We start from the raw sequence: 23,573 nt of genomic DNA, 5'->3' as shown, positions 1-23,573 counted from the left end.
TTCTCTCTCTCTCTCTCTCTCTCACACACACACACACACACACACACACGCATTCACTATATTTGGTCTCACACTTTTAAAAGTTTAGTCAGCTTTCACACTCATTACTGCTCGGTCTGTTCTGACTCATAGCTGACTCTCCAGTGGATTTCTGAGCTGCAAATCCAATGACAGGAGACTGCCTGTCTTGCTCCCTCAGAGCCAGTAGTGGATTCGAACCACCAGAGAAGTGCAGCTTCTGAGTTAGCAGGACATCTCTCCATAGACTACTCATTGTTGTTGTTAGGTGTCATTGAGTCAAGTACAACTCATAGCGACCCTTTGAACAGCCACCTGGAAACGTATCCTGTATAGACTACTTCTTGTTATAGTGTACCGTAGAATCAGAACAGACCCATAGCTGACCCTCTGGTGGGTTTTCAGAGACAGTTAATTGCACAGGAGGAAATTGCCCATCCTTCTCCCCCAGAGCAGCTGGTAACCTCATACTGCATGCCTTTGGGATTGCAGTGCAGCTTCTTGCCACCTGGCTACTAGAGCTTTCTAGTCACCCTTAATCACTTTGAAATTTCCTGCTACTCTAAGCAAGCTTCAGCTGAGTTGCCACATTAGGCTCAGCCCATACCTTGTATTGATGGAGTTGCTACCTACCCCTCCAAGTGCATCTCTGCACTTTCTACCCTCCAATCCCACTAGATTCCTCTCTAAACACAACCGTTTTAAACAGGACCTGGCACTTGCTGTTTTCTCTCCCTACAAAACTCTTTGCGAGGTGGTTGCATGCATTGTTCCTCATTTTCTCCAAGTAACATCAAGAATCACCTTTTTCATACAGTCTTCTCTAACTTGTTGTTGTTGTTGTTGTTGTTGTTAGGTGCTGTCGAGTCGTAGATGACTCATAGCGACCATATGAATGAAAGACCTGAACACTTGTATTAAGTAGCTATTAAGAAGCCTTAATGACATGATGTTCAATCAGCTGCCCTCCGAAAGGTCTGTGGTCTCAAACCACCAGCTGCTTTGTAGGAGAGAGATGAAGCATTTTGCTTCTGTAAAGATTCCAAAGCTTCAACCAAACTCACTTCCATCAAGTCTGTTCCAACTCACAGCTGACCCTTCACTGGATTTTTGAGGCTGTAAATCGTGTAAGAGGAACCTGTGTATCTTTCTCCTGTGAAGCAGCTGGCGGGTTCAAACCACCAGAACTTCTAGCTGAGAGTGTAGGATGTGGTGGAAACCATGGGCTGCAGCTCTAATGTGTCCTACAGGATTTGCTGTGAGTCAGAATGAATGCAATAGGAACTTCCCCCCACCCCTCTTGTGTTTGCTTTAGCCATTAGCTATAATTTTCACTGCAAGACCTTGACATACAGCAAGGATCAAGAAGAGACAGGCAGACAGTATTTACATCATGGATGTCTAGTTTTTGTTGTGATAAGGGCTATGGGAGTGGTATACTCTCCCTCGTTGCCTTTGGTTCAGAGCTGACTAATAGCCTTCAGTGGGTTTTTTGGAGATTGTAAATCTCTCGAGAGGAGATTGCTCATCTATCTCCTGCTGAGTTAGTGGTGGTGAATTCAGACCACAAGGAATCAGGGCACTTCTCTACTGATCACGTCCCCAGAGCTCCCCATGAAGGTGCTGTAAGATGCTGGGAATAAATACCCTAAAGAAACCAGAACAACCATCCAAACAGATGTAGGCACACCTATGCATATTGCTTCATTATTCACAATAGCAAAGACATGAAAGCAACCTAAGTGACCATTAGCAAACGAATGGATAGAAAAGCGATGTTATTTTTACAGAATGGAATACTATGCAGCACTGAAAAAGGATGAGCTCATAAAACATTACACAACATGCGTGACCCTGGAGGACATTATGCTGAGTGAAATAGCTCAGTTTCAAAAGGACAAATGCTGTGTAACACCACTGTTATGAAGCAGGACTGATATGTAGGGTTGGTAGGAGAATAGGAAAAGGGTGGATAGATAACGAACATTATACTGGAACAGATGACGGATATAACTGTTTAAAGGAATACATGATTAGGTATCATATACAAGACAATGATCCAGAATAAGAGGTATATTGCAAAGAGGACCGAGAGAGGGAGAGGAGAAGCAGGGAGGAAGAAAACTGAGCAACAATGAATGAATATTTTTTAAAAAAGAAAGTTGCCTGGGGGAGGGAGAATGAAGGGCAAAGGAAGAAAAAGTGCAACACTGAGTGAAAGAAAATTCAACTTTTCTGTAAACTTTCATTAAAACCACAATTAAAAGATATTTTTAAAAATCACAAGTGGAATAAAATTTTAAAGCAGTAAAAATAATAAACAAGAATCAGTAAAGGGTTAAACTGGCTTAGGCTAGTTACTAATGGAGTTCCTCTAAGGAGATGACATTTGAGCCCTATACAAAACAGTTAACTAGGCTAATAGACATTTCTCTCTTTCCCTGATCCTCTGTCTTTTCCATCATGGTGTCTTTTTCCAAGGACTGGCCCTTTGCTGTCAACATGTTCAAAGGATATGAGATGAAACTTCACCACCTTGGCCTCCAGGGAACACCCTGATTACACTTCTTCCAAGAGAAATTTGTTCACTCTTTTGACAGTACTTTTCACCAAAACTAAAATACAAAGGCACACATTCCTCTATGTCATTGTTACTAGGTGCGGTCAAGCATGACTCATAGTAATGATAAGAACACCAGATCTGAGCCCTATCCTATCCTGCATCGTCCTTACCGTCTCCGACACAGGTAAGTAAGCCCATTGTCACAGTCACTGTGCTAATCCATCATGTGAGGGTCTTCTTGTCTTTCACTAACACTCTACCTTTTCAAGTATGATATCCCTTTCCAAGCAATAGCCTTTCCTAGTAACATACCCAAATATGTGAGACAAAGTTTTACTAATATTTTTGTTGTCCTTATGTGCTGTTGAGTCACTTGTGACTCATAGTGACCTTATGTACAACAGCCTTAAACCCTGCTCTATCCTGTGCCAATCTTAGCGTCTCTGACACACCTACTCCCATTACCACAGTCACGGAGTCAATCTATCTCATCGAAGGTCTTCCCCTCCTGGGCTGTCCCTCCACCCTCCTAAGCATAATGTCCTTCTCCAAGGACTGGTCTCTCCTTGCAACCTGCCCAAAGTATGTCAGACGAAGCTTCAGAATCCTTGCCTCCGAGGAATAGCCTAGTTTCGCCCTCTCCAGGAAGAACCTGTTTGTTCTCCTAACAGTCCACGGTATATTCAATATTCTTCTCCACCACCACAGTTCAAAGGCATCAATTCTGCTATCACCCCTAGTCATTGTCCAGCTTTCTAATGCATAGCAAGTAATTGCAAAAATCATGGCCTGAATCAGGCACACCTTAGTCTCCAGACTGACTTCATTGCTCCTCAGCACTCTGGAGAGGTGCCTGTCAGCCGACTTTACCAATGCAATTTGTCTTTTGATTTCCTGCCTTCTGGTATCAAGAGTATTGACTGTAAAGCCATACCCATCTTGTCAATGTCCTGGGATCAACCCACAATAAAGAGAGTGGCATGTACCTTTGACCAGTCATGCAATATCACTGATGTATCACACACTTATAGCTGCCTCCTAGAAATGTCTTACGACTCCATGATGGAGTCTTGTTTAAGTAGAAGCGAATGACTTCTATTGAGGTATAGAGATGGTCCAGCCTAAGGAGTCCTTTTCCCTCTAGGACAATGGATGCTCCCTGTTCTGGATGGTAATGTCACTCCATGACACCTGGAAATGGTGCATACTCCCTGGTTTGGACTATCACGTCATCCCACTACACCTGGAAATGGTGGACGCTCCCTGGTGTGGACTGTAATGTCACTCTACTACACCTGGAAATGGTGTGATCATTCATTCCAAAAATTTCCCCCAAAATTCATCAACTCTTCAATGGGAAGCATCATAAGTAGTTTATATAAAAAATATTGTTTACAAAGTATTAACATTGTTCTAATTGAATGAGAGCTCACAAATCATACTGACTTTTTATACAATGATTCATAGACTTTTTGTTTTATTAACATCAATTGCTGTTGTTATGTGCCGTCAAGTCACTTGCAACTCATAGTGACTCTGTGTATATAGTCCTGAAACCTGCTTGTGTGTCTTGGACACACTTACCTCATTACTCCAGTCACTGTATCAATCAATCAGTCTCATAGATGGTCTTCTTCTCTTTTTCTGTCCCTCCACTTTTCTAAGCATGATGTCCCTCTTCAAGGACTGGTCTTTTCTTACAACATGCCCACAGTATGTCAGACAGAACATCAGAATCCTTGCCTCCAAGGAACATGTTTGTTCTCCTGGCAGTCCAAGGTATATTCAACACTCTCCTGCAGCACCACAGCTCAAAGGTATCAGTCTCTTCCCATCATCCCTAGTCATTGTACAGCTCTCTGATGCATGGCAAGCAATTGCAAAGACTATGGCCTGAACCAGGTGCACCTTAGTCTCTAGACTGACATCATTGCTCTTCAGTACTCTGGAGATGTCCTTGACAGCCGACTTTCCCAATGTAATTCCTCTCTTGGTTTGCTGGCTCCTCGTACCAAGAGCTTTGGTGGCCTAGTGATAATAAATTGCACTGCAGTCCCAAGGATGTGTGGTTTGAATCCACTAGATTCTCCATAGGTAAAGGAGGGCAATTTCCTCCCATGTGATCAACTGTCTCTCAGAAATCACTGGAGGGTTAGTCATGGGTGGGTTCTGACTTCACAGTTCACTACAACAACAATCAATCAATCAATCAATAATCAATCCCATAATTTGTCATTCCCTTCACCTAATTGACCTATTTATTAATTTTTTTGAGGGGGAATGTTAATTTTCTTTTTGGTTTTTTTAATATAGTAAATAAACTTTGTTCCTTCAAGATGACATAGTCAGCAGTCACAGATCTGCATGCAATTTTGTATTGACTATTTACAATTTAGAGTATTATTTTTTCCACAGAAAAGTGTTAAGTACAAAAGCTAAGTAAATAATGAGATACTGTCATTTGATTTCTTGTGTCATAGCTTAAAGAGCTAGTCTTTAGCAAATACTCAACAAATCAATCAGGATAAAGAACTCAATTAAATGTTTTAATTTATCAAGGGGGGAAAAGCCACTAAGTTTCACCTCAAAATGCATTGCATAAGCTTTTAAAAAAATAATCTTAAAAATAAATAGGAAAGGCAACAGGTCTCTAAAAACGACACGAGGAATAAGAAACGAAGAACACCACATTAACACATATATATTGTGTTACATTTGTGTATATTGTGTATGACATACTCCTTCATTCACACTGTGTTTCGTACAATTGTTGCCATACTTTGTGTCTTATAAAGTGAATGAATCACCATTGATCTATGCCCACTTTCGCCTCATCTTCTCTTGCCTCAAAATCCTCAGCTTACCACTGTTTTACTACTTTCACCACTGCTGAACTATTTCTTACATCAAGATTTCTAATTAACTGAGGGGCTCTGGTGGTGCTGTCCGTGGGAATTTGTGCTATCACTCCACATACTGTGTCTTTATGGTGATTCAAATCCACCAGCAGTACTTTGGGAAGAAGAATTAGTTGGGCAATCTCCACCTTTTCAGTTTACAGCCTCAGAATCTCAATGGAAAGTCAGATACAAGTCAGTTGCTACTCAATGCGGTGGGTAGGACTAACTTAATTTGAGTTGAACTAACTGGTCTGCTGTTGTCATGCGAGTTTTAACTCCCTGAGGTCCCGTGTGTGTCAGAGTGTAACTGCTCTGTAGGGTCTTCAATGGCTGATTCTGCAGAAGGCGATCACCAGGCCTTTCTTCCAAGGCACAAGTAGTTGTCCTCAAACTGCTAATCTTGCAGCTAGCAGCTGAGTGTATTGCCAAGCTCCCGCTCATCCAGATGTTAAAGATCTCTCTTAAATCAAACTTGCTATTCCCAAGAAATATTGACCTGACCTGTCCCAATGAGGCACTGGCAATACTTTGCAAGGGGGGTGCTCTCTTTTTTCACCCCAGTAGACAATAGATTCAGCTGTGTCGTATCAGTAGCTGTGTTGGTGACGTCAGGGAGCCAGTTGAGTATGGAGTCTGGACAACGTGACAGGTGTGGGATAAGTCTGGTATAGAAGAGCAGCTAGAGATGTAAACAATCAGCTCTGCGTCCATGATCCAGCTGCATTTGATACGCACCTCAGGGCCTTTGCACATACTGTCCTTTGTCATTGTTGTTGTTAGGTGCCATCACCTATAAGTGATGAACACTGTGAGTTCAACTCCGACTCATAGCAACTTCATGTACAATAGATCTAAACCTTCCTGATTGGGTTCCACCCTCATAATCTCCAACAGGCTCAAGACCATTGTTGCAGTCACTGTGTTGATCTATCTCATTATGGGTTTTCCTCTCCATCTCTGTCTTTCTGCCTTTCCAGGGATGAAATCGTTCTCTCTGTCCACAGTTCATTCTATCCTAGTTGCCTGGATCTCTCATTTCTCTCGCTCCTTCCTCCCTCCCAGTCAAGTCCTTTTCATAGGCCCAACCATCCCTGCCCTCCTGATAACTAATCTAAATAATAAATCAAAGAGCCTCCCTTGCTTTTTCTTGGTTGGTCTTTCTTCAAGCTATGGAGGCAATTTGAAGAAAGCAGCTAGGGCTGGTGGTGAGCAGAAGGTGGGAGTATAGAGGGATAGGGTGAGATGTAAAAGGGACTGGACCCTTGAGCAAAGTCACCCCACCCATCAACATACTTCTCTCCAGCAGGAATCAGCTCTAATTTTTTTTTAAAATATACCATCCACTCAGTGGCACTTAACAACACCAACAACAACATAGAGAGAGCTCTGTGGGCCTGGTGGATAGAAAGTTATGCTACCAAGTCAAAGGTGAGTGATTTTAATCTGCGTCCCTCAGGCCTGGTTTTAATTGTTTTGGGTCAATCATTCTTCTACGTGGTAAGGCACTGGTTTGTCCCTTTGCTGTACAGAGGTAATTGTGGTTGTTGTGATGCTAAACACTGTGACACTCATGTGTCTAATTCAATAATGGCTTTCCATGGTGGACAGTGTTTGGTGGAGCTCTCTGATTAAGCCTGGAAGCAGGAGTAGCATCCACTTCTGTAATAACTTGGCTCTGGATACTCTATGAACTTGGAGAAACAATGTCAGTTATATAAGTGTTCAGGTCTTTCATTCATACGAGTCGTCAATGACTCAACGGCACTTAACAACAACAACCACATATCATATTATAATATACATCTACACTAGAAATTGCATGGGCTTTCATTGCCTTTAATCAGGTAAAACTGCCACTATAATTTTGTTTAGTCATTAAAATGTGTTCTATAGCAAATCTTACCAACAAGAGCCACTTACAGGGTTTTGATTCATTGGACTCAATCTTGAACAAGGTGGTGTTTCCCTACTTGCAAAAAGCAAGTAGAACTTGACATTGCCAGATACAGGCAGTCTCAGTTGCCCTGCGTGCCCTGAGGGTTGTTTCTACTCCACTCACATGTTCACAGTGGTCAGTTTTTAAGTCTGGCACCACCTCCAATCCTGCTTCTATCTGTCACAGTCACTTCTGAGGGTCTAAGGCTTATACACATGGATGAGAGTAAGAGGGCAAGAACCCTAGAATGGGTGCTGTCACCCACACAGCAGACAGAAACATCCTTTGGATTTAGTTTTCATATATATATATATACACACACACACACATATATATACACATACACACATACATATACATGTATATGTATGTATATATATGTGTGCATATGTGTATATATGTATATGTGTATATATATGTGTATATATACAAAATACCTATCACACATTTGCCAATTCAATTTTTCAAGTGGACAACTTAGTGAGGTCAATTGTGCCATGTCAACTATTATTGTTGCTTGTGTTGGATCACTCATCACCCTGAGCTGTTGCCCAATTCTCCACCAACAGCGACAGAAGCTCATCACTTTCTAGGCAAGGACTCTTCCTCCCCCCAACCTCTCTCCAGTTCCTACTTACTAAGAAATACTAATCTGTTCTTAGTTAATGCAAACGTTAATCTATTCTTGTCATTTCATCAAGGTGGGATGGTAGAAGATCTGTCCATTGATTGGCATAATGCTGCCAAGCTGGACCACGTCGTGGCATGGAACAGGACATCATTTCCTTCTATGGCTGAGGATTTAGGTGTGTGTGTGTGTGTGTGTGTGTGTGTGTGTGTGTGTGTGTAAAGGGCGCTCAGCAGGAGCAGCATCCACTTGCTAAACAACGTGCCTCTGGAAACCTTATGAACGTTGAGAAATGACAATACTTATAGAAAGGCTTCAGGTCCTTTGTTCATAGGTTCGCTATGAGTCGTGCTCGATTTGACAACAATCAGCAACAACAACATCCCTCATAGACCTTTGTCTCTCAGTAGCAACTATGGTTCATGCAAATCCTCTAAGGATTCGAGACTCCTGAGAAAAGGGGAAGCGCCGGCTGCATGGCTGGGAGTCGTTTAATCTGTTGTCCACCTTGAATGGCCCTCACTCTTGAACTGTACAATTCCAAATATTCATTCACATTTGCCACCATTCAAATGTTTTTGCCATCAGGTAGCAGAAGTCCTAACTCAACTTGGCTTGATGAGCTAATTGTCTACTTGCCATTGATGCTGCTTCTTCCCCCGCCCCCTCCACCTTTCTTTCTTGTTGTGTACCATCAAATCAGATCTGACTGGCACAGGAGGAGATTGCCCCTCCGTCTCCAGCAGAGCATCTGGTGGATTAGAACTGCACACCTTTGGGACTGCAGCACAGCTTCTTGCCACTAGGCCACCAGAGCTCCCCTGACACTAGTACTTAGAAGCACTCTTCAGCTGAATGCGCCCAAATATGGACCCCCAAGGGGATCTGCATCACTGAAGCAGCATAAATTTATTGACCATAGACGCTAAATTCAACCTCTGCCTTTGCCAAGAATAACTTCCACACCCCTGGGGAAGTCACTTTCTATGCCTTAGTTCTTCCTTGTGTAAATAGAGACAAGGATGGTCTCTCTATCAGTGTGTGAGTGGCTATAAACTGCCCAGAACAGTACGTTCTGTGTTTAAAATTCTTACTCACCTCCAACTTTTCCGCACCCAAACCCGGTCCTGCTCCTGAGTTTGTCATCTCTAAAATGGACCTGTGATCTCTTGAGGTCTCAAATCCTTGGGGCATGTTGTCAGGAGAGACCAATCCTTGCAAAAAGACATCATGCTGGGAAAGACAGAGGGTCAGAGAAATAGAGGAAGACTATCAGCAAGATGGACGGACACAGTGACTATACCAATGGACTCATGCGTATCAGAGATGGCGAGGATGGTTCAGGACACGCTAAGGTTCAGATCTGCTGTTCAGAAGGTCAATAAGAGTTGTGGTCAACTTGGTGGCTTCTAACAACAAAAATAAGCACAGCGCCATACAAAGTTTAACAGGATAGCAAGTAATAAATGTTGGAGAGGGTGTGGCTAGAGAGAAACTCTTTTACCTTATTTGTGGGATTGTATATTGGTACAACCACTTTGGAAGGCAGGTTAGTGCTTCATCAAAAAGCTGAACATAGAAATTCCATAGGATCCAGCTATTCCACTGCTTGGAATATATCCCAAGAAAATGAGAACTGAGTAAACTTGTATACCAATGTTCATAGCAACATTATTCACCATTGCAAGAATATGGAAACAGCCCAGATGTCCAAGCACGAAGGAATGGATTGAGAAGTTGTGGTACATTCATACAATGGAATACTACGCAGCACACAGGAGAAATAATTCTGTAAATTACTACCTAGCTTGGGAGGGACTGGAGAGCATTATGCTGAGTGAACTACCTCAGTCCCACAAAGACAAATGTTGTATAAAACCATTATTGTAGAATGAGTATGAGGATCCAAGGCAGGGGGTAGGGTGGAAATAGAGGGGTGAGGATGGGTGATGGGATAGGGTGTTAATCATGGGGCTGCACATTCGATGGCTGGATGGGGTGAAGGATCTTTTGTGAAAAACAATGTATTCAAACTTTGTAGATAAATCAGAATAAGGGGTTTTTTAAAGGCAAAATCGAAACAAACAAACAAACAAGCCCCAAACAAACCAGCACCATGTAAGTCAGATTGTTTATACTGGACTTGTCTGCATGCCCCAGGACAGGACACTCCATTCTCAAAATCATCTCAACAACTCAACTCAAGGCCCTGGAGTTGGTTCCAACTCATAGCTAACCCTCCTTTGATTTTCCAAGGCTGTGAAAGGCATGGGAAGAAATGGCCCACCTTTCTCCCAGGGAGCCACTCGTGAATTCAAGTTGCCAGAACCACTCAGCCTTTGGGTTACAGCGTAACTCCCTATGGGCCACACTGCCAGAGAGATTGGACCATAAATTCGATTTAGCATAATTATTGTAATAAATTGAAAATAATTATTTGTTTAGTATTAATGTCTGCCTGTCATTCCCCCAGGCTCCCAGCTTTGAGAGAGCTGGGATTTTGCACGTATTGTTCATCAGTGGCTGGCACGCATTACTGCATGAATGAGCAAATGAATGCAAAAGTTGACATTAGAAACTTTCAAGGAGTTCTAAAAATGGAAGTCAGTGACAGAACAGGGTGACTATATTTATTGCTCTGTATGGTGACATAGAAGGGTGCTCTAGTGGCGTAGCGCTAAGGAGTTGTGCTGTCAGCCCAAAGGCATGTGGTTCAAATCCACCAGCTGTTCCTCTTTCAGAGGCAATTTAATTGCACAGGAGGAGATTTTACATCTTTCTCCTTCAGAGCAGCTAGTGAATTCGAACTGCATGCCTTTCGGGCTGGCGACACAGCTTCTTATCATTAAGCCACCAGAGAGTGTTATGTGGATGCAGCTAGAATGTTGTTCTCCAATCAGCCTGACTTTTTCTTTAGAAATGTGGAGGGAAATGGCTAAGCACAGTGCTTAGCGCTATCTCACTGGTGGATCACTTCCTCACAAAGAGAGAAGGGTATGAAGTCCAAAAGACGGCTTCCTAGACTGAGTTACTTTCATGTTTCTGAATCTCTAAGACTCCAGCTTTCGGAAGCTCAGGACCATGTTTCCAACTATCTTCTGGGTGTTCTACTAAAATGTCTCTCAGATTCTCAGATCAAATGTGAAGAATTTAATTCATCAATATCTTCATTCCCACGCACCCTTCCCTACCCCACAGTGTTATTCCTCCCAATCTCTATTGTGCTTCAGACCATTCTTGTGAGTGCTGTTAAGGGACTCTCTTCCTCACTGATCGTCCAATTCCCTAAACTTGATGTTTTTCTCCAGGTCCTGGCTCCTCCTGATAACACATCTAAAGTACATGAGATGAAGTCTCATCACCCTTACTCGTAAGGAACAATCTCAGCTTCATTTCTTTTGAGACAGTTTGGTTTGGTTCTTTTGGCACTTGATGGAATATTCAATATTCTTTCCCATCCCCACAATTCAAAGGCTTCAATTCTTTTATCAGTCTTCTTTAGTCTCTGTACAGTTTTAACGTGCATATGAAGCAACTGAAAATCCTACGACGTTTGTCAGGCACACATTACTGCTCAAAGTGACATCTTTGCTCTTCAACACTTTGGAGGGACCCTTGGCAGCCGGTTTGCTTCTTGCCATCCATCTTTTGATTTCCTTTTCTGTCTGCTGCTTCTATGGTGTATTGATTGTGTAGGTAAATGAAATTAAAGTCTTGACAACTTCAATCTTTTCTTTATTCATCAAGATGTTGCTTGTGAGTCCAAGCGTGAAGTTTTCTTTCCTTGATGTTGAGGCATGATCCATATTGAAGGCCGTAATCTTTGATCTTCTTCAGCAAGTGCTTCATGCCTTCTTCACTTTTGTAGGCAGGGTTGTGCCATCTGTGTAATGAAAGCTGTTTATGAGTATTCCTCCAACACTAACTCTGTTAGAGCAACTGCGTGTTAGTTCATGCACAAGTTCTACGTGGGCACAATTAAGCGTTCTGGTATTCTCCTTCTTTACAATATTACCATAACTTATTATTTAGGAAGGAGCTGTGCTTGGTGTACTCTTTAGCATGTTGTGTTCCTAACGGAGAGGTGGGGAGCATCATGATCCCCATGAATTGTAGCTCTGACCACTACCTATCCAGGTGGCTGGAATCTCAAAACCAATCCTGCGACCTTTACAGTCTGAAACCACATCTGTCAGATAGTAAAAGAGAGCCGAGAGCGAGAGCCGAGAGCCGAGAGCCGAGAGCCGAGAGCCGAGAGCCGAGAGTGCTGGTCTCGAGCAGTGAACAGGCCTTTAGTCAGAGGTCTGAGAGGGATGCCAGGTGATCACTTGCAGAGAGGATCACAGTGGCGTGCAGGCAGGCAAAACCAGTTTCCTTTTCCAGGGGCTGTTAAGGAAATTTAGGGGGGATGGTAGTTTGCTCAAGAATTTGGAGCAGGGGTCCTGTCAATGGGTGACCAGGCCCAGGACTTTGGAGCAGGGGTTCTGTCAATGTGTGATCTGGTCATCTCATTGACTTATCAGGAGATGGACGTTATCAGGTTTCCCCAAGGAATGATCAGGCGTGGGTGAACTGCAGCATTCTCGCTCCAATGTATATACCCCAATCAGGGTCGTTTTCCTGTTTTTAGTCCTGCCTACCACAGTGATGGATGGTGGGCTGCCGCAAATGATGATCTCATTTTTAAATCTCATAAATAAAAGTTGTAGCCAAGCAAACACTTCCCATACAACACTGTTTACCCAGACCCTTGAGTCATGTCTCTGGAGCATCATTGCCCAAGTAGTCAATTCGGGGGTCAGAGGAAAAGGCCCGGCACTTATTAGGACACACAGAGCAATGAGGCACAGGGAGAGAGCTGTGGTTCTCCAGATGTCCGCTCTGCTCTCATTTTCTCTGACAGGTTTTAGCAGTAAACCCATCGCTCATCTGTCATTTTGCTGTACCGTGGTGGTTTGCATGTTGCTGAGATACTGGATGCTGTGCTGCCCTTATCTCAGTTACAAACAAGGTCACATATGTTGGATAGTTTTCAGCCAAGCTTGTAGATTAAGATAGTGTAGGAAGCAGGACTGGCTATCTGAAAACTTTATGAATAAGAGAACGGTGTTGTCTGACCTATAGGGACAGAAGACAAGCCTCTCAAAATACAATGGAGAAAGAGCTATCTCCTCAAGGTAGAGTAGATCTGACTGATGCACGTGGAATAAAGCCTTTAGACAATGAAGGCCATTCATTTGCTAATACTGAATGGCTCAAAATGAGGAGAACCATCTGTAAAAGTCAATTAAATGCAATGTAGAAAGTATAAATTTGTTGTTGTTGTTATGAGTTGTTGAGTTGCTTTCCCTATGTAAAACAACTCTGAACCCTGCTCCATTCTGAGCCAACCTTAACGTCTCTGACACACCTACCCCTATTATCCCAGTCACTGAGTCAGTCCATCTCATCCAGGGTCTTACGTTCTTGGACTGTCACTTCATCTTCCCAAGCAAGATGTCTCTCTCCAAGGACTGGTCCTTCTTTGCAACATGGCCAAGGTATGTCAGACAAAGCTTCAAAATCCTTGCCTCCAAGGAGCAGCCTGGTTTCATCCTCTCTAGGATGAACTTGTTTGTTCTTCTAGCAGTCCATGGTATATTCAATACTCTTCTCCAGCACCACAGCTCAAAGGCATCAATTCTCCTATCATCCCTAGTCATTGTCCAGCGTTCTGATACATAGCAAAAAATTGGGAAGACTATGGTCTGGATCAGGTGCACCTCAGTCTCTAGGCAGAAATCGTTGCTATTGAGTACTCTGGAGAGGTCCTTGACACCAGATTTTCCTATTACAATTAATCTTTTGACTTCCTGGTTGCTGGTACCAAGAGTGTTGATTGTGGAGCCAAGCAAATTGAAGCTGTTAACAATCTCAATCTCCTCACCTTCTATCATGATCCTGCCAATCGGCCCAGTGTTAAGAATCTTTGTCTTCTTGATATTGAGCTTCAATTCATATTGAAGGTTTCAGGTCCTCCTCCTATGCTTTACTATGCTGGAAATGATAGACTGAAGAGGACTGTGGTGTCACATTAACACTCAAAAAGAATGTTATCCTGATTCATAATCTGTCCTGAAGTATATATAATACTGTCCAAACTCAAAACCCACTGCCTTTCAGGTTTCAGAGGCTGTAAATTTGAATGTAAGGAGACTGTCCATCTTTCTCCTGTGGAGCAAGCAGTGGATTCGAACCACTGACTAGCTGCAAACGCACTATTTAGTAGCCCAGCACTCAGTATACTGTGTCACTAAGGCTTCTTATTATGCCATTAGTAATAGCATCATATTCATATGCTAAAAAGGAAGACCTGTGAATACGAGTATTATTCAAATGTACACACTGACTACTAAAGACAGATACGAATGAAGAAATTGAAGATTCTGAATTTGTTTCAACTTTTACAGTCTGAAATTTATTGACTATGCAATCAAAGTACATTAATAATAATGAGTGATTGAAATGCAACCTTGGTGATAGAAATGAGGCTAGAGATCACATGATATTATTTTCTATAATCAATTTCTCATCCAGTGGACATTTTCTTAAGAAAATACAAATATAAACAGCAGCTTTACACAGAGTCTTCACCAAATGGAATACGTAGGAATGAAATTTGCTATATCTATGGGGGGGAAAGCTCAATATTATCATTAGGACAAGGCCAGGGACCAGCTCAGGAACAAATCATCAACTGTTCAAATCCAAGTTCAAATGAATGCTGAAAAAAAAATCTGCAAAAGCCAAAATATGTCTTTGAGTATTTCCCACTTGAATTTATGTAGAAAATAGCATCTCAAGAATAAATTTGAGAGAAAAGAGCAAGACCTTCAACAAGATTGACTGAGTGGTTGTAACAATGGGCTTGAGCATGATAGAGATCATGAAAATTGTACAGATTTAGGGCCAGGTGTTGATATGTTATACACAGGGGTACTATGAGTTATAGTTGGCTCGACAGCACATAACAAAAACGAAGTCAAGCCAGAGATTAAAGAACAACTTCAAGAGATGGTAGGAGGATGGAGAGAAGGGGTAAAGAAAACAGAAAATTTCCAGCAGGGCCCTGAAAAGATGAGGTAATGGTAGACATAGATCAATGGTGATTAAGTTTATAAAACACAATGTATGGGAATTATTGTATGAAATAAAATATTAATGAAGAAAAGTGTGAAACAAACAAACAAAAACCCCATCCCACTATGTATATGAATGAAACACAATGTATATGGGGGGGATTGTTGTTGTTGTTGTGTACCGTTGAGTCGGAACCGATTCATAGCTGACCCTCCAGTGGGTTTTCAGGGGCAGTAAATTGCACGGGAGGAGATTGCCCATCCTTCTCCCACGAAGGAGCTGGTGGCCTTGAACTGCATGTCTTTGATATTGCAGAGCAGCTTTTTGCCAATAGAGCTCCACTGGGGGTGGGGGTGGGTGAAGAATAAATTTGATACATTGAACAATAATGACTAAAGACCAGAAGAAAAGTTGTGAGATGACATCAAAGACATCATGCATGATGAAAGAAAAAGTCAACAAAAACAAAGAATAGACTAAACTGAATTTCAGAAGATACTCTTAAATTTATTCTTCAATGTACAGGTGCTAATGCAAATGGAAGAAGTGATAAATGAGTATAAAATATGAACAGAAGATTTCAAAGGGCAGATTGAGAAGACAAAGCAAAGTAATACAACAAAATGCGCAAAGACTTGGAGTTAGAAATTCAAAAGGTAATAAAATGCTCAGTACTCCTCAAGCTGAAAGAACTGAAGGAAAAAAATTCTGGAGTTGCAACACTGAAGAATTTCACAGGCAAAATGTTGAACTATGCAGGAAAATCAAAAGAGAATGGAATGGGTATGCAGAGTCACTGGACCAAAAAAGAATTGGTCAATGTTCAACTATTTCAAGAAGTAGCATATAACCAAGAACCACTGACAGTGAAGAAAGAAGTCCAAGCTGCATTAAAGGTATTGCCAAGAAGGAAGGTTCCAAGAATTGACAGAATACCAACTGAGACATTTCAGCCAACTAGATACAGGCCTGGATTTGTTCACTCGTGTGTGCCAATAAATTTAGAAGTTAGATGCCTTGACAGCCAACTAGAAGAGATCTATATTTGTACCCATTCCAAACTAAAGGTAATCAATAGTCCAAGAGAATGCAGAAATTTTCAAACAATCTTAGTAAGGTCACGTGCAAATAAAATGATACTGAAGATAATTTAAAAATGACTCAAGTAGTGCAGATAACTGCCAGAAACTCAATCTGGATTCAGAAGAGGTTGTAGAACTATTACTGATGTCAGATAGATCTTGACTGAAAGCAAGGAGGACTAGAAAGATGTTTACTTGTATTTTATTTATTATGCAAAAGGATTTGACTGTGGATCATAATCAATTATGAGTAACACTGAGAAGAATGGGGATCCCTGAACACTTAATTGTGCTCATATGGAACCTGTTAATAGTCAGGAAATACATGCCTCAGCGTCGTCTGCTTTAACCATTCAGATTACTGTAGGCTGAGCAAATAATAAGAGAATTTTGCCTATATAGGATGAATATGGCTTCAGGGTTGTTTATACTAAGCAGAGGACACAGACCTACTTGCAGAAAAGGAAGCCTTGCAATACTTACTGATGAAGTTCAAGTAATATAACTTCCAGTATAGATTATACTTCAATATAAGGAAACAAGCAAAAAACAAACCTTTCACAACTAGACCAATGAAGAATAGCATGATAAATGAAGAAAAGATTGACGTTGATAAGGATTTTGTTTTACTTGGATCCCTAATCAACACCCACAGAGGCAGCATCAAGAATTCAAATGACATATTACAGTGGGAAAATTGGCTGCTAAGGACTTGCTTAACTTGTTAAAGAGGAAAAGTGTCACTTTAAAGAATGAGGTGTGCATGAGCCGAACCCTGGTACTTTCGACTGTGTCATATGTCACAATAAAAACATATCTTTATAGAATGTTTTATTACATTGCTGCTATTGTTAGGTGGTAAAGTTGACTATGACCCATAGCAACTCTATCAAAATAACAGATCAAAGCCATGCTCTCTTCTGCTCCATCCTCATTATCTCTGCCATGTTCAAGCCCATTGTTGCAGTGAATGTACCAATACATCTCATTGGGGATCTTTTGCTGTTTCACTGACCTTCTACTCCACAATCAATACTCTTGGCACCAGCAGTCAGGAAATAAAAAAACAAAAACAAAAACGAATTGCATTGGGAAAACCTACTATCGGGAACCTCTCCAGAGTGCTGAAAAGCAACAATATCAGTCTAGAGACTAAAGTACTTCTAATCTAAGCCATGGTCTTCGCAATTACTCGCTGTGCATCAGAAAGCTGGACAGTGACTAAGGACGACAGAAGAAGAATTGATGCCTTCAAATTATAGTGCTGGAGAAGAATCTTGAACAAACCAGGGACCACCAAGAAAACAAGTAAGTCTGTCTTGGAGAGGGTGAAACCAAATTTCTCCTTGGAGGATAGGATGTTGAAGCTCCGTCTCACATACGTTGGGCATGTGGCCAAGAGGGACCAATCCTTGGAGAAGGACATGATGCTCGTAAAAGTGGAGGGACAGTGCAGAAAAGGAAGACCTCAGATGAGTTGGATTGATACAGTAATTGGGGCTATGGGGGTTGGTGTGTGGAAATCAGTGAGAGAGATTGATTCAGGACAGGGCAGTGTTCAGAGCTGCTATACATGGGGGAGATATAGGTCACAGGCGACTCGACAACACATAACAACATGAGTCTAACTATACAGCTTAATTTTTAAAATGTCGTTGTTGTGGAGAGTTGGAATTGACCCATAGCTGACCTTTCAGCAGGTTTTCAGAGGCAGTAATCGCATGGGAGGAGATTGCCCATCCTTCTCCTGTGGGGCACCTGGTGGTTTTGAACCACGTGCCTTTGGGATTGCAGCACAGCATCTTGTCACTAGGTCACCAGAGCTCCCTTAAAACAAATTATACAAAGTAAACTCAGGATAAACATAATGTGAAACTGCTCAGTGATCATTTATGGATTTATCTACTCAAAACCTGCCTCTTCCCAACCCTGGGGCTGGTACCAAGGCCTGTTATCCACCACTTCTGCTTATGAAGGAACAGAAACCCTTCCCTCCTGTAGAAGGAAAAGAGCTTCCAAGCCAGAAACTGGCCTTTTAGAACTCTGCCTGTGGCAGATTGCAAACTGATCCTGCTAATTTCTGCCCTCAATCCAGTCCAGCAGCCAGGAAATAAAGGTCACCTCTCTGAACCACCCTTCAGCAGTAAATGAATGGTGTGTATGTGTTGAGACTGGGGAAAGAAAAAGTTGGTAGAAAGAACCCCTTAGATTTACTCAATTCTATTAAGAAGAATTGTCAATATGAGTTAGAGTTTAGTATAAGGATGGGGAGGCTAAAAGGGGATGTGTGTCTTCCCTGAAATCTGGGGCATAAGCTCATTTCCCTTTTAAAATAAAATAGGTCAGCTGAGTGCTTGAATTGTGTGCTCAATCAAAGACCCCCTACATATAGTCCTGAGTGTGTCTGAAAGAAAACGCAAGGGAAAGAGAAGCATCCAACTGGGAGACTTTGAATGAGAGCGCTTCCTGTACAGGTGTCCTTATTACAAGAGTTTCCTGCTTTAAGTTCCAATTGGTCACATCTGCTCAGTCAGGGGCGACAGTCAGAAGGCAGATGAATCTGCTGTTGTTGTTTGATGTCTTTGGGGTCTCATTTCCTCCAGCAGAGAAACCTGGTTAACAAGAGTGAAAGACATCTAGCTTTAAAGCCTAATTCTGCCAAGCACACTGGGTGGTCTTGGACCAGGTGCCTTAGTCACTTTGAGCCTCAAACTCCTCATCTGTAAGATAGGACCAATAATACTCCCTTCTCAGAAGATTTGTGCGATTTTCACTGACATTGCTTATGTAAAGTGATATGCAGAGATACAGTGTTCTTGAGTAGAATCTGATTCACAGTCGCCTTGTCGGACACAGGGAAACTGCCCCATTGGGTTTCCAAGACTAGAATCTTTTTGGAAGAAGAATGCCACATTTTTGACCCTCAGAGTGGCTCAAACTTTGACTCTTTGGTTAACAATTGACCACTTGATCACTCTGCTAACAGGACTTCTTGGTATACATACATATGAGATGTACTAAAATGTGTTGTTATATATCATCCAGTCAACTCTGACTCATACTGACCCTAAGAACAACAAATCTGAACCTTGTTCTATTCTGTGCCCTAACTCATCGCTGATAAACTTGAGCTTGATATTAAAGCGACTGTGTCAGTCCATCTTGTTGAAGGTCTTCTACTCTTTCTTTTTTCCCAGCATGACTTTTGGTCTCAAGGACTGGCACCCTTCTGACATCATGCCCAAAGTATGAGACATGAAGTTTCATCATCCTTGCCTCTAACGAGCATTCTGGCTGCACTTCCTCTAAGACAGATTTTGTTAATTCTTTTGGTAACATCTAGGATCGTGTGTAAGCTGATTGGATTTGCTAGATTTGGCTAACAATGAGCTGTGGGCTAGAAGCCTCTTTTTTTAGAGCTAATCAAGACCTGGTATGTGGGCCTGTGTATTTAAAAGTTGACTGGGCCCCAGTTGAGTCTTCAGTTTGAAGGCTCATGTGTGAAGTGGTTGGATTCTGGAAGGTAGGTTCTTCTTGTTTGGGTTGAGGGTCAGGTGTGGACTATTTTGTAGTTTTTATTTCATTTACAACCATGTGTGAGCTGATTGGATTTGCTGGTGTTAATTGTGTTTGTAAGAGTATTCTTTGAAGTGGTACAGCACTGGTCTGTCAATCTGCTGTACTGAGGTAACTTGGGCTTGCTGTGATGCTCAACGCTGCACCACTGGTGTGTCAAATGTCACAATGGCTACCCATGGGAGACAGTGTGTGGTGGAGCTCTCCAATTAAGACAGGCTTAGAAGCAGGAGTGGCAAACACTTTCTAAACAACAGGTCTCTGGAAACTCTATGAACATTAGAGAAATGACAATAGTTATAGAACAGGGTTCAGGTCTTTTGTTCATAGGATTGCTATGAGTCATACTCAACTTGTCAGTACTTAACAACAACAATAACAACCACAACCTGTGGGATAATCATAATCTTCTCCAGTACTACAATTCGAAGGCATCAATTCTTCTGTCATTGTTATTCATAATAAAGAAAAAAAAAGAAAAAGAAAAAGGTAGTGAAAAAGGAATAAGGCATCATTGGTAGTAGTGGTGAGGATCTGGTGGCACAGTGTATTATTTGTTAGGCTGCTAACTGAAAGGTTGGCAGTTCAAATCCACCGGCTTCCCAGGAGTAAAATGGGCCATTACCTCCTGTTCTTATTTACAGCCTTGGAATCCTAATGGATGATTGTTATGAGTCAGAATCTACTAACAACAGTGGGCAGAAGTAATAGCAGTACTTTTGTTCTTGCGTGTTGTTGAGTTGGAACCCACTCATTGCTGACCCTCTGGAGCGAGTTCAGAGCAGTTGATAACATGAGAGGAGATTTCCCATCCTTTTCCTGTGGAGAAGCTGGTGGATTTGAACTGTGTGCCTTCAGGAATGCAGCACAGCTTCTTGCCACTAGGCCACCAGTGATCTCTGTAGTGGTACTAGCAGCTGCAATCAATAGTACTGTCGTTGTTGTCATTTACCATTAAGTTGCCTGCATCTCATAGTGACCCTATGTACAATAGCTCTGAACCCTGCCCTATCCTGAGCCAGTCTCATTGATTCCAACACACCTAATCCCATTGTCCTGGTTACCAAGTCAATCCATCTTGTCCAGGGTTTTTCTCTCCTGTGCTGTCACTCTACTCTTCCAAACATGACATCCTTCTTCAAGAACTAGTCCCTCCTGGCCATGGGTCCAAAGTATGTGAGACAGAGTTTCAAAATCCAAGCCTCCAAGGAGAAACTTGGTTTCACCTGCTCCAAGATGGACCTATTTGTTTTCCTGGGGGTCCATGATATATCTGTTCAATACTCTTCTCCAGCACCACAGCTCAAAGGCATCGGTTCTTCTGAAAATCACTCCCCATACTAAAAGTACATGATCTCCAAGCCAAGACTATTTAGAATTATGTTCTGTCGACTCTGTAAAGACGATACAGGATAAGGCACAGTTCCAATCTATTGTTCATAGTGTTGCTTGGGTCATAGTCAGCTCATGGCACATTAACCACAGCTTGCATCACAGTGGAACAGGGACAAATTGACGTGCTCCTTGGGCTCAGCTGTTTCTGTAGAGATGACAGTGACAAATTCAGGGTGTATGTATGTTGGCCTTGTTGAAAGTGATGCCACCAAGCCAAAGGTGGGTGATTTTAATCTGTAGCACTCAGGCCTGTATTTAATTGTTTTTGGTCAAACATTCTTCTAAGTGGTATAGCTTTCGTCTGTCCACTTGCTGTACAGAGGTAACTCGTGGTTGCTGTGATGCTAAACACTGTGACACTGATGTGTCAAATGTGATAATGGTTATTATCCATGGTGGGCAGTGTTTGGTGGAGCTCTCCAATTAAAACAAGCTTGGAAGCAGGAGTAGCATCCACTTCCAAAATAGTTTGCCTCCAGAAATTCTATGAACTTGGAGAAATGATGAAAGTTATACAAATATTCAGGGTCGCTATGAGTCATCTACAACTTGGTGACACTTAACAACAACATTTAGCCTTTGTAAGCAGTCCTGGTAGCTCAGCAGTTAGTGCTCAACTTCTTACCAAAAGATCAGGTCTTCAAACCCACTAGCTTCCCCCTGGGAGAAAGAAGTAGCAACATTTTCTCCAAAAGGATTTACAGCCCACGAAGCACAAAGGGCCATGAGTGCTATGTTCTCCTACAGGGTTGCTGTGAATTGGAAATCGACTCAGTAGCAATAAGTTTGGTTTCAGGGTATAACTTTTGCCAAGAGGCCACTTTGGTGAGCTGACCTTTCGTCTTCCCGTCCTGCCCCTTACCTCTCATCTTTCTCTGGTGGGGCTGATTCCAAGGCTGTAGGAAGTGTCTGGCTAAATGAAGGTACATTATTTTCTTGCCAAGCAGATTTCAAACGAAGGTTGCCAGAACCAGTGGGAGGTATGGATTGCTTTAGTCTAGCATAAGATGAGACTAGGCTTGTACCTGACTCCCAGAGGCTCCATCTGTCTGTTTTGATCAAAACTCATATCACACGTCTATGTCTGGCTTCTCTCTGGAAACATCAAGCATAGGATAGAATAAAGCTATGCCCAGCAGAGCCCATGCACAAGGGTCAAGAGCGTCTCCTATCACAGCTTACCTCTCTCCTGGCTTCTAGAAGTGTCTGCTTCTCTGACCCTGGATTCAGAAGCCAGTGGTCAAAAACAATGGCATATGCTTGTGGGGACTTCTCGGAGCTCCACTGGCTACTTGAGAACAGTAGTTCCTGACTGATTCTTTCATTCTTGATAATCAACCAGAACTTGAGCTCAGTGTTTCCTCGGTATCTATCCATGTTCTTTCCTCCAGCTGGACTCTTTCCCCCACTGTCTTTCCATTCAGCTCACCCAGCCCCAGTCAGCCTGCACCCATGGTTCAAAGGTTGTAAACAACAGTAGCTGGTTCTAGGAATTGGTAGGGAAAGCTCTTGAAATTTCTGGAGAAAATTACCAATCAAAATGTTGTTGCTGTTTTTGTTGTGCATTTTAGAGTCATCACTGACCCATAGCTGACCCTCTGGCAGGTTTTCAGAGACAGTTAATCACACAGGAGGAGGTTGCCCATCCTTCTCCCATGGAGCAACTGGTGGGTTTGAACCACATAGCTTTGGGATTGCAGTGCAGCTTCCTGCCTTTAAGCCACCAGAGCTCCTGACATTTTCAGATAGTCAAAGACTATAATATATCTCTTCCTCACAGACTCATTCTTCAGAAGCTATTAGATGGATCTTCCCAGCCAGAAGGAAGGAGTAAATAGAAGAAGAAAGAGGATCCTGGAAATCCCACAGGGCAGACTACAAGTGGTAAGTTCTGTGATAACACTGAGCTATAGGGAGCTCGGGTGGCTTAGTGGTAAAGAGTTGCATTGTTGACCCAAAGGCACATGGTTTTAATCCACTGGCTACTCCTTGCGACAAAGATAAGCAGTCTCCGACTGTGTGATTTACAGTCACTGAAAACCTACTGGAGGGTCAGCTATGAGTTGGTTCCGACTCAACAGTTGGAACAAAAGGCTTAAAAGGAAAACTATCCAATAAGTGTGGTCAGAATAATCTCAGCAGAAACTTAAAGTGTATTTGGAACTTAAATAGAACAGTTGGTGAATTCAGAAAAAAATACATCTAAAGATAATCAGCAAATGAAAATAATGATTCACTTGTATTAGACCTTAAGGGAGCACTCATGGCATACAACAAAGAACTGCCAAAAATTCAAGTTGGGCTCAGAGGAGGTCTTGGCACCAAGGATACCATTATTGTTGATGCCACACAGATC

The sequence above is a fragment of the Elephantulus edwardii genome, unplaced genomic scaffold (genome assembly GCF_000299155.1).
Source record: "Elephantulus edwardii isolate Elephantulus edwardi_28Jun2011 unplaced genomic scaffold, EleEdw1.0 scaffold00117, whole genome shotgun sequence".
Lineage (NCBI taxonomy): Eukaryota > Metazoa > Chordata > Mammalia > Macroscelidea > Macroscelididae > Elephantulus > Elephantulus edwardii.
The sequence above is the reverse complement of the archived record's forward strand: the minus strand, read 5'-3'. Positions refer to the sequence as shown.